This window comes from Myotis davidii, unplaced genomic scaffold (genome assembly GCF_000327345.1).
Source record: "Myotis davidii unplaced genomic scaffold, ASM32734v1 scaffold709, whole genome shotgun sequence".
Lineage (NCBI taxonomy): Eukaryota > Metazoa > Chordata > Mammalia > Chiroptera > Vespertilionidae > Myotis > Myotis davidii.
In genome coordinates, this window is record NW_006300219.1 from 93,375 (window position 1) to 103,796 (window position 10,422).

The window sequence follows — 10,422 nt, forward strand, 5'->3', positions numbered from 1 at the left end:
GTTCATGACAGGGGTGGCGCCGCAACCTCCCCATCAGCCCTGCCTTGAGTGTGACAGGGGGCGGTGCCCCAATCCCCCAATTGGCCCTACCCTGAGCGTGACTGAGGGTGGCCTCACAACCTTCCAATTGCCCTGCTCTGTGCATGACAGGGGGCAGCGCACCAACTCCCCAATAAGCCCTTCTCTGAGCCCGATCAGGGGCTGCACCTAGGGATTGGGCCTGCCCTCTGCCACCCAGGAGCAGGCCTAAGCCAGCAGGTCGTTATCTCCCGAAGGGTCCCAGACTGCGAGAGGGCACAGGCCGGGCTGAGGGACCCCCCTTTCCCCCGAGTGCACAAATTTTTGTGCACCGGGCCTCTAGTTATAATATAAAACAGAAAACTTAGAGATAGACTCAAACCATCAAACATCCCCAGGTCCTCAATTCCTCCTAATTCTGTCGTTATGTTGTGATGTACTACATACCGCTGAGCAATGGAAAAAATCCAAAGCTGAGACACCTTATTTTGGCTCAAATGGAATTTGATAAGTAATTTATTAGGGAAGGCCACTAGAATATATCCTAGGCTCATTCATTTTGGAAAGAAGCAGCCTAATGATATGTAGGGTAAAGAGCTATGGGGAATGGCAAGAGATTTTTTTTTTTTTCTATTTGGAGAGTTTCAAAATGATACCAAAAACATGTTGCCATGTAACATTTTGAAAAAAAAAATGTATTGCACATAAATCAGAATATATACTTTCTAAAATAAACAATAATTATAGAGTTAATAGCTTTCATAATAAAGCCAATCTGGAAAGTTGGTTGAAAGTAATAGAAAACATTAAGTGGAAAAGCACATTGTTAAGTACTTTCCCAATGGGAAACAGGAGAGGATGATATCACGTCCACCGAAGATGATTGATCAAAACTAATTTCTAATATTTCTAATTTTATGTAATTTTTGCCAAGCATTATGTCACTGCAATAGTAATGATTCAAATAAAAATGGAAAATATCCAACCCAGCCAGCATGGCTCATTGGTTGAGCATCGACCTATGAACCAGAAGGTCACGGTTCAATTCCCAGTCAGGGCACATGCCCAGGTTGTGGGCTCGATCCCCAGTGGGGGGCGTTAAGGAGACAGCCAATCAATGATTTTATCTCATCATTGATTTTTCTATTTCTCCCTCTCCCTTCCTTTCTGAAATCAATAAAAATATATTTTTAAAAAATGGAACTATCCAATCAATTATACGATTTTTGCTGAGTTCTAAATCAGAATCTTACACATATATAGATAGTTCCCTTGCTAATAAGTACCCCTTGTGGAGGAGGTAGGGATGTGTGCTGTGGGATTATTTGTGTGAATCAAGTAACTCCCTTTACAGTACTGTTTTTGTAAAAGTTCAGCTATACAAAAATCATGTGGTACCTCATGGTTTCTTTAAAAATGGTCCACAGGAATCTATATATATAAAAGTCTAAGCGACCATTATGACAGAATGACCAGAACGACCTGAACGAGCAGTCGCTATGATGCGCACTGACCACCAGGGGGCAGACGCTCAATGCAGGGGCTGCCCCCTGGTTGTCAGTGTACTCTCACAACGGGAGCGCCACTCAGACAGAAACAAGGCTCATGGCTGGCAAGCACTGTGGTGGAGGCAGGAGCCTCCACAGCAGTGCTAAGTAGCGAGTGGTGAGCAGAAAGGATGAGCAGTGGTGAGTGGTTAGGAGGCCAAGCACCAAATGCCGAGCATTGAGCCCTGCTTGGGATCCTCCTCTGCCTCCTGCTGCTTCATGCACTGCGACATCCCTCAAGGGGTCCCGGATTGTGAGAGGGAGCAATCCAGGCTGAGGGACCCCAACTGGTGTATGAATCTGTGCACTGGGCCTCTAGGTAACTATGTAAATGAGTTCAAATTGGTTCCAAATATAATTAGCATAATCATATAAAACCTGAGTGATTTTAAAAATGCACAGCTATTTGGTACTATCTTTAAACAGAAGGAAACAGCTCTTCAGCAATATACATTGGGATGGAACAGAACTGGTTTTATAACTTCATTGTTGATAATTTTATAAAGCTGTTGGGGTATTTGGTCTTGTAGATCTTTCCCCGGGATCAATCCTTCCAAGTATGGTTTACTATATATGGAGAGACTTGTTAGTAGTAAAAATCAGGAATTTTGATAAAGCAGGTAAAGATTCCCTTTGAAGCAAGTATATGCTATTTTAAATTATCTAAATAGAAATTTAGTAAGAGTTGAATTAGGTGTCCTGGAATTCATGTCTAAGCCTTATTCTAAATTTTATATGCTGGGGATTTGCGGCTACTACTTAATCATTCCGGTAAACTTTGAACTGAAGGTTAATCCTCCTTAAATGTTGAAGGCTGAAATGAAGAAACCTAGCATCAAATAGCTCCCCAAATTCCATTTAATAATTCTCATGATTTGTCATTGCCAAATGACCCATCTGCAAGAGGAACTTGTAAACTCAGCAGGGAGATAAACGTGGACCAGGCATATTTAGGCATAGTTCACTGTCTCCTTCCCTTTTTTTGGAGGTGGCGGAGAGGTAGGTAAAATGGGGCAAAGCCACCAGGAGCAATGACAGAAGATTTCTGGATGAGCCTGGAGCTGGAAAAAACATGGAACTGGATAAAATATGGAACTGGATGGTAGCAAGTTGTACACATGTAGCAGCAAAGTTTTGAGGCTAGTAACTCTTAGACTTCTAAAAACTTAATCTTAGGTAAGATCTGAATGATCAACAAGTTTTGGGTACACAATAAGTTTAGGAATATTAACTTTCTCTTCCACAGCCCTTGACTTTCAAGATCCAGCACAAGTTCTATGTGCCAGTATATTGCCCACAAACCTCCAGCATTCTCCTCTCTACTATCCTCTTCTACACACACATATACAAACACACACATGAATGCACACACACAGACACACACACCAGGACATATTAAAAAACTCAGTCTGGACCATCTTGATTAATTTCTAATTGCTTCTTGTCTCTATTTTTTCCTGCCATTAATCAAGAAGGCCAAACTCTGGGGACTACTGTGTTGACATTAAGAATGACCAAAATTCCCCTGTCAGTGTGGCTCGGTCATTGAGAATTGACCTATGAATCAGGAGACATGGTTTGATTCCTCATCAGGGCATATGCCTGGGTTGCAGCTGCAGGTGGCAGCTGATCAATGATTCTCTCTCATCATTGATGTTTTTATCTCTCTCTCCCTCTCCTTTCCTCTCTGAAATCAATAAAAATATATTTTTTAAAAAGAATGACCAAAATTGTGTTGAGACATGGCTGATCCATCAAGCAAACTTCACCAGGTTGGGAGAGAAGCTGAGCTGACCGCTTCTGAGGTGTGACTGACCAGGCTAGGGCAATCAGCTTCAGAAAATCTTTGGTGCACCCAAATATCTGGTACCCCAAAGTTCTCCATAAAGGCAGAACAATAGAGACAAAGGAATAGAAACCTATCAACAGTGACTAAGAATGGCTGAATCATAAGGATGAATATCCCTGGGAGCCTGTTTTCTGTCTCCTCTGAAGCCAACCAATAAATGTTGCCCTTTGGGTACAGCAGCAGAAAGGTTGATCTCAAAAAGCACATTCCCTTTTAGGAAGGCCTCCTTTTTTATTTCAGACTCTGGTACCTGCAGTCTTAGAATAAAGATATTTTGTTTTTCAAGAGCTTTAGGGAATTTAGGAATCTTAGGGAAGGAGTTTTGCATGTACAAAGGTTTTGCATATACAAAGGTTTGAGAGAAGGGTGGGGTACAAATATCTAGGGATATTCTACTTTTACTCCCTGATTTCTTGGAAGATATCCTGTAGTCACTGATTCCAAGGCTTTCTGAAACAACCAAGTGTGGCTGCTCCAATGAATGGGTTCTTCCTGAGCTGGTGTGGATGCAATCCTCTATTTAGTACAGCACAATCCACAGTACGTGATGCAATGAGTGCCTTCAGATCACCACACAGAATCATGAGAACTTGAACTCCACTTAGGAGATAGCTGCAGAGATTGGGTTGAGAGTTCAGAGGAGAGAAACACTGGCTGGTTCATAGAATTACAATTCTTATTGAGCTATCCTAAAGATCAGGACTTTAACTCACTCACATGGGAGTATTTCTCAAAATTCAGTAGTTGAATTCACCATAATTTTTGACATCCCAATGGACCATTTGTAATGGTATTTACTTAATAATTTTTAAACATCAACTCACTATCATTCACTTAGTTAATTTAAATACGCTCACTTTTTATAATGTAAAACTATGTATTTTAAAAGAAAACTTTAAATCACTACCCTTGTTTTATTAGATCTCTTGATCTATCTTTCCATTATACATTAAAAGGACATGTCTATAAATAAACATGTCTCTGTAGTGCCTAAAATCATTTCACATACTAACAGGTCTTCCTGTCCTATTTTTTAGGAAACACTGCCACTGGGCATGGTTCCCCAAAACCACACTTCTGTGGTGCTCTGCAGCAGAGGCCTAGGGTTTTCAAATGGAGAAGAGCTTACAATGCGTATGCCCCAACATATAGCTTCCACTTACTGTAAAGCAATAGAAAAGTATTTGCAAACAGTATCAGCACCTTCTCTGAGAGAAAGTTTTGAGAAAGTGAAATAACCACCATTCAGGGCTTGGGCACCAGCAAGTTGGGCAGGTTGCCTAAAAAATGGTGGATGGAAACAGCTCTGATAAACTACACTTATTTAGCAACTTTGCCTTGAGATGGAGTGCTTTAGTGTCACTGGATGATCAGTACCTACAAACTTTTAATTATCAAAAGAAAGTAAAACCTTAAAAGCTTTTGTGGTGGTTTTGTAATGTGACAATTTGACTAGGCTGATACATTTCCTAAAATTCCCTTTCTTGCAATTTTCTAGTTAGAACGTGTCTTAAGAAAGATTTTTGGGAAATGAGGTGGACAAAGAGGAAGCAGTGGCCAATCTGAAGCTCATACACATTCTTATGGACCTGCTGACTTACTCTGATGCTATAAAGCAGCTTCTGCTCCACTTTCCCTCGGATCTTCCTTTAGTTTTTCGTACTCCTGTATCAGTTATGTGCATGTTCAGTTCTGGGATGGAGGGCTGACTTCTGCTGCAGGATGTCCTCAACACAAAAGTCAGAGGAACAAGAACATCCATGGTGTCAGCTCCTTCTTGTGGGCTCCCAATTTTGCTTGCAGTCTCTTACTTCCTCATGATCTTCCCCTCCTGACTAGTCCCTGTGTACCTCAACATTAGATGCAGAGATAAAGTCTTAAAGAGATGAATTAACCAAACCCCACAATGGGGTTAGCCAATTCCCTGGAATATGTATGTATACATATCTGTTTATATGTATTTTACTAAAGCTAAGACAGTAAATTGCCAAGAAACTGCAGCTTTTGATTGCTGTTGCATGGTTCTGCTTCTTCATGAAAGAAGTGGGGTTCACAGGTTTGTATTAATTTAGATTAATTTGAGTAGAGGAATTTATGCTTTCAAGCTATAGTTTGTAGTATTGTTAAATTAACCTGTATTAGTCAGGATAACTAACATTAGCTGATATAACAAATGAATCCCAAACTTCAGGCACTTATGAAAGTAAAGGTACATTTCTGGCTCCAAACAGTGCCCAGTGCAGGTTGGTGGAATTGGAACTGAGTAGGTAGACTCTGTTCCATGCTATCACTTAGAGGCCCAAGTTCCATCCCTCATGTCAATTTACCTTCCTCTAGGTTGAGTGGTTCTCAACCTTCTGGCCCTTTAAATACAGTTCCTCATGTTGTGACCCAGTCATAAAATTATTTTCGTTGCTACTTCATAAATGTAATGTTGCTACTGTTATGAATCCTAATGTAAACATCTGATATGCAGGATGGTCTCAGGTGACCCCTGTGAAAGGGTTGTTCGACTGCCAAAGGGGTCGTGACCTGCAGGTTGAGAACCGCTGCTCTAGGGCCTTGTCCTCCTCTGCATCCAGCCATTCAAACAAGTAAAGTGAGAGAGGATAGAGAAATACATCTGTTCTTAACTGCTTGGGCTTGAAAGAGACTCACATGCAAAGGGGTGAGAACATGTAGTCTAGCTGTTCCCATGAATAAGAGGACATCTCAGATATTGGTGAGCTCTATAAGTTTCTGCTACAGAGCCTGACATTTCTAATTATTATATTCCTCCACTGAGGAACTATTTTAGGCTTGTTACACTCTGTTTAAAATCTAATGCCATGTAGCAAGAACATGATCTCTTTGAGGAATGACAGTCTCTGTCAGAAGCAATCTTTGTCAGAGAACCAGGTGCACTGAATGTTTAAGAAATACATCTACTCTTTCAGTGTAAATTTTAAGCAATGGATCATAAAGGGAGAAGTTTATTTTGGTGTTGCTGAGAAGACAAAAAGAAAAGAATAATTGTTCTGTGATTGAAATATGACAATCAATAATTGTATACATTATCCATATAACCAGATTACTTTCTTCCTCCTTCAGTCAGGATAAACTAGCATACTAATATGCCTCAGTAAGTCAAACTAAAATTCTCAGTAGCTAAGGTTTGTTATTTCCTGCTCATGCTTCATGTATAACACAGCTGGCAGAAAGGTCTCTGCTGATTGTAGTCACGCATGGACCAATAATCTCTCTCCACACATCTATATATATAAAAGCCTAAGTGACTGAACAACTGAACGACCAGTTGCTATGATGCGTACTGACCACCAGGGGGCAGACGCTCAATGCAGGAACTGCCCTCTGGTGGTCAGTGCGCTCCCACAGTCAACCTCCTGTGGCCCGCCAACCTCCCGCGTTCCCTCCTCACCGCAGGCCAGTCTGATCGGCCCTGATCAGCACTGGGCAAGACAGTCCTGGTCCCCGGCCAGGCAGAGGACCCTACCCATGCATGAATTTGTGCACCAGGACTCTAGTGCTCTTATAATAACCACTGTTCAGAGGGCTGAAACTTTTAAAGCTTCTCTTTAAGGAGCATACATCACTTCTGTTCACATTTATTTAGTAAAATGGTCACGTAGCTATGCCTAACTTCAGAGGAAGATGAACAATGTTCAGTAGGAGAGAAGACTATAACATGGGCAAATCATCACTCAAACACTTTTTCTTTATTACTCCTTGTTAGTAGAAAAAGCATGTTAATGAGGACACGGAAAATGGAGAGACAGACAAAAATTTGTTATCTAATGACTTAGAGGCATTAAAAGTTTGTTGATAAAAAAATAACATGTATCATGAAATAAAATTTTCCAATAATGTTAATGCCATATTGCCCTTGAATACCAGAGCTAAAGCTATGTACAACACAAAATTTATTTTAAGCAACAACATGGGTCAGAGGAATGGCAGTGTAAGGGTGCATCTATTCTCTCCTTCTAACATTTCAACAAAATAACCACCTATAATTCAACAAAGAAGTCTCTGCTCAACACAGATGCACACCTGAGAGACCTGCACACTGGAACAACTAAAGTAGGCTACTTGGAATAAACAAGGAGACTAGAGAATGGAGGGAAGCCGAACCCCGCTACAACGCAGCAGCATGTCTACAGCGGAACTGGCAGCAGCAGTTGCAGGCAACAGAGCTAACCCAATAAGTGGCTGGCTGTTGGAATAGCCACTGGAGTGGCGGCATTGTGTGGTCGCACACAAACAGTGAGAAAATGTCTGAACTGGGGGGTGAGAGTGGGGGTAAGGAGGGACGTTGTGAATGGAATCTGAGTTGCATGAATAAGCTGTGAGTCAGCAGACACCCTCCCTACAGAGCCGCTCCCCACTGGGAGGGCCTGGCTGCCAGCTTTCAGGCAAAGAAAGTAGATCGCAGAGCCTTGCCGCAGATTAGACTACCAGGTCTCGCCTCCCGTTGCCCTTGGATCGTTTCCTGGAGTGTATTGTCTGCAAGCCAAGAACTGTTGCAGTAGAAACACAGTTTCCCTCTGTGACTGAGCCCCAGGAGGGGTGCTTGGGCGCCGCTAGACCCTTGGAGGTCAGGGACTGCCATGACCATGAGGGGAAAACAAACCTTACCCCCAAGCAGCAAAGGTAATACAACCCTATGGAAGCTTCAGAAGCTCAAAACTGTGAAGCCACAGAGGAAAAAACATCTTACAATTCAGTGCCATCTACTGGAACAGAGTAAAAAGACCTCCTCAGAGATAAATGGGAAAACGAAGTAGAACAACAAACATGGTGAACAACCACAACAATGACAATGACCAGAAAGAAAACGAAAAATACCCAGAAAACAGGTTGGAACACATAGAATTATGTGAGTTGAATGACAGAGATTTCAAGATTGAAGTTCTGAAAATACTAAATGAGATGTGAGAAAATACTAACAGGCAATTCAACTCACTCAGAAAACAAATCAATGAACAAAATGAGTATTTCTCCAAAGAAATTGAATTGTTAAAAAGAATATAGCAGAAATCCTGGAAATGAAGCAGGCAATTAAAGAAATTAAGGGTGAACCAATGAGCATAGAAAATAGAACCAACCAGTTAGAGGAAATAACTAGTGATATTGAAGATAGGAATCAAGAAATGATGCAGAGGGAAGAAGAGAAAGATCTGAGAATAAAGAAATATGAAATAGCCCTATAAGACCTCTCTGATTCCATAAAATAAATAAATAAATAACATCAGAATCCTAGGCATAGCAGAGGAGGAAGAGAGAGAGAGTATGGAATGGAGAGTTTATTAAAATGAATAGTGGGTGAGAACTTCCCAAATCTGTGGAAAGAACCAGATCCTTGAATCAAAGAAGCAAACAGAACACCTAGTTACTTCAATCCAAAGAGGCCCTCTCCAAAGCCTTGGTAATGAAGCTGTCAAAAATTAGTGACAAAGAAAAAATATTCAAAGCATCCAGGGAAAAGAAGGAAGTGACCTACAAAGGAAAGCCCATCAGAATTTCACCTGACTTCTCAGCAGAAACTCTACAAGCAAGAAGAGAGTGGAACCAAATATTCAAACACCTGAAAGAGAGAAATTATCAGCCACACATATTATACCCAGTAAAATTATCCTTTAAATATGAAGGAGAAATAAGAACATTCCCAGACATACAGAAACTGAGAGATTTTATCATTAGAAAATCTCCATTGCAGGAAATACTCAAGGGAGTTATTCTACCTGAAATAAAGAACATAAGGTCATAACACTAGTAAGATTGTCAAAATCTTGCAGCATAAACAGGGATAATTTGTGACAATAAAACATACAAGGGGAAGAGGGACAGGTATGAACAGGCAAAGGAAATGAAGATCAGATGTACTCAAAAGGGAAAAAAATGGTATATATGCAACTTCACATTTTATAAAACTAATGGCAGCCACACACAGAAATTTCCCAAAGGAGATATATAGCTTAAAAAAAAAGAGGAACCAGAGGAAAGATGTATGGAATACCACCAAACAAAACAACAGATAGAAACATAAAGGAAAAGAACCCATGGAAGCACAGAGTTACCAGAAAACAAAAGATAAAATGGCTATAGGAAATCCTTATACATCAATAATTACCCTAAATGTAAATGGTCTAAATTCACCAGTAAAGAGGTACAGAGTAACAGAGTGGATCAAAAAACAAAACCCAACCATATGCTGCCTACAAGAGACACATCTAAACAGCAGAGACAAAGGTAGATTCAAAATAAAAGGGTGGAAAATGATTGTCCAAGCAACTAACATCCACAAAAAAATCAGGTATAGCCATACTTATATTTGATAAATAAATTTTAAGATAACAAAAATAACAAGAGACAAAGATGGTCACTTTATAATGATAAAGGGAACACTACATCAAGAAAAGATGACACTTCTTAATATACTAGTATATGCACCCAACCAGGGGGCACCAAAATATATTAAACAGCTACTCATAGAACTAAAGAGAGAAACAGATCAAAACACAATTATAGTTGGAGATCTTAATATTCCATTGACAGCTCTAGACAGATCAACCAAACAAAAAATCAATAAAGAAATATCAGCCTTAAATGAAACACTAGACCAAAGGGATATAATCCACATTTACACATTTCATCCCAGAACATCAGACTATACATTTTTCTCCAGTGTACATAGAACATTCTCAAGAATAAACCATATGTTGGGTCACAAAACAAGCATCAACAAATTCAAAAAGATTAAAATTATCCCAAGTATATTTTCTGACCACAATGCCATGAAATTAGAAATCAACTGCAAAAAAAGAGGTAAAAAAAAAAGCAACAACAACAAAAAACAAACCTACAAATATGTGGAGATTAAACAACATATTACTGAAAAATGACTGGGTCAAAGAAGACATAAAAGATGTGATCAATATATACATAGAAAAACATGAGAATAAAAATATGACATATCAAAAGTTTTGGGATTGATTTTTAAAGGAGAGA

At 40.0% G+C, this 10,422-nt stretch overlaps 1 long non-coding RNA gene across 1 annotated transcript in view; it reads right to left on the reverse strand.

The window, feature by feature from the left end:
- Positions 1 to 9,333: 9,333 nt before the first annotated feature.
- Positions 9,334 to 10,422, reverse strand: part of LOC107185113 — a 9,876-nt gene continuing 8,787 nt past the window's right edge. Inside the window, exon 3 of the long non-coding RNA XR_001516031.1 lies at positions 9,334 to 9,344. This is a non-coding gene — a long non-coding RNA (uncharacterized LOC107185113). The remainder of the gene's footprint in view (positions 9,345 to 10,422) is intronic.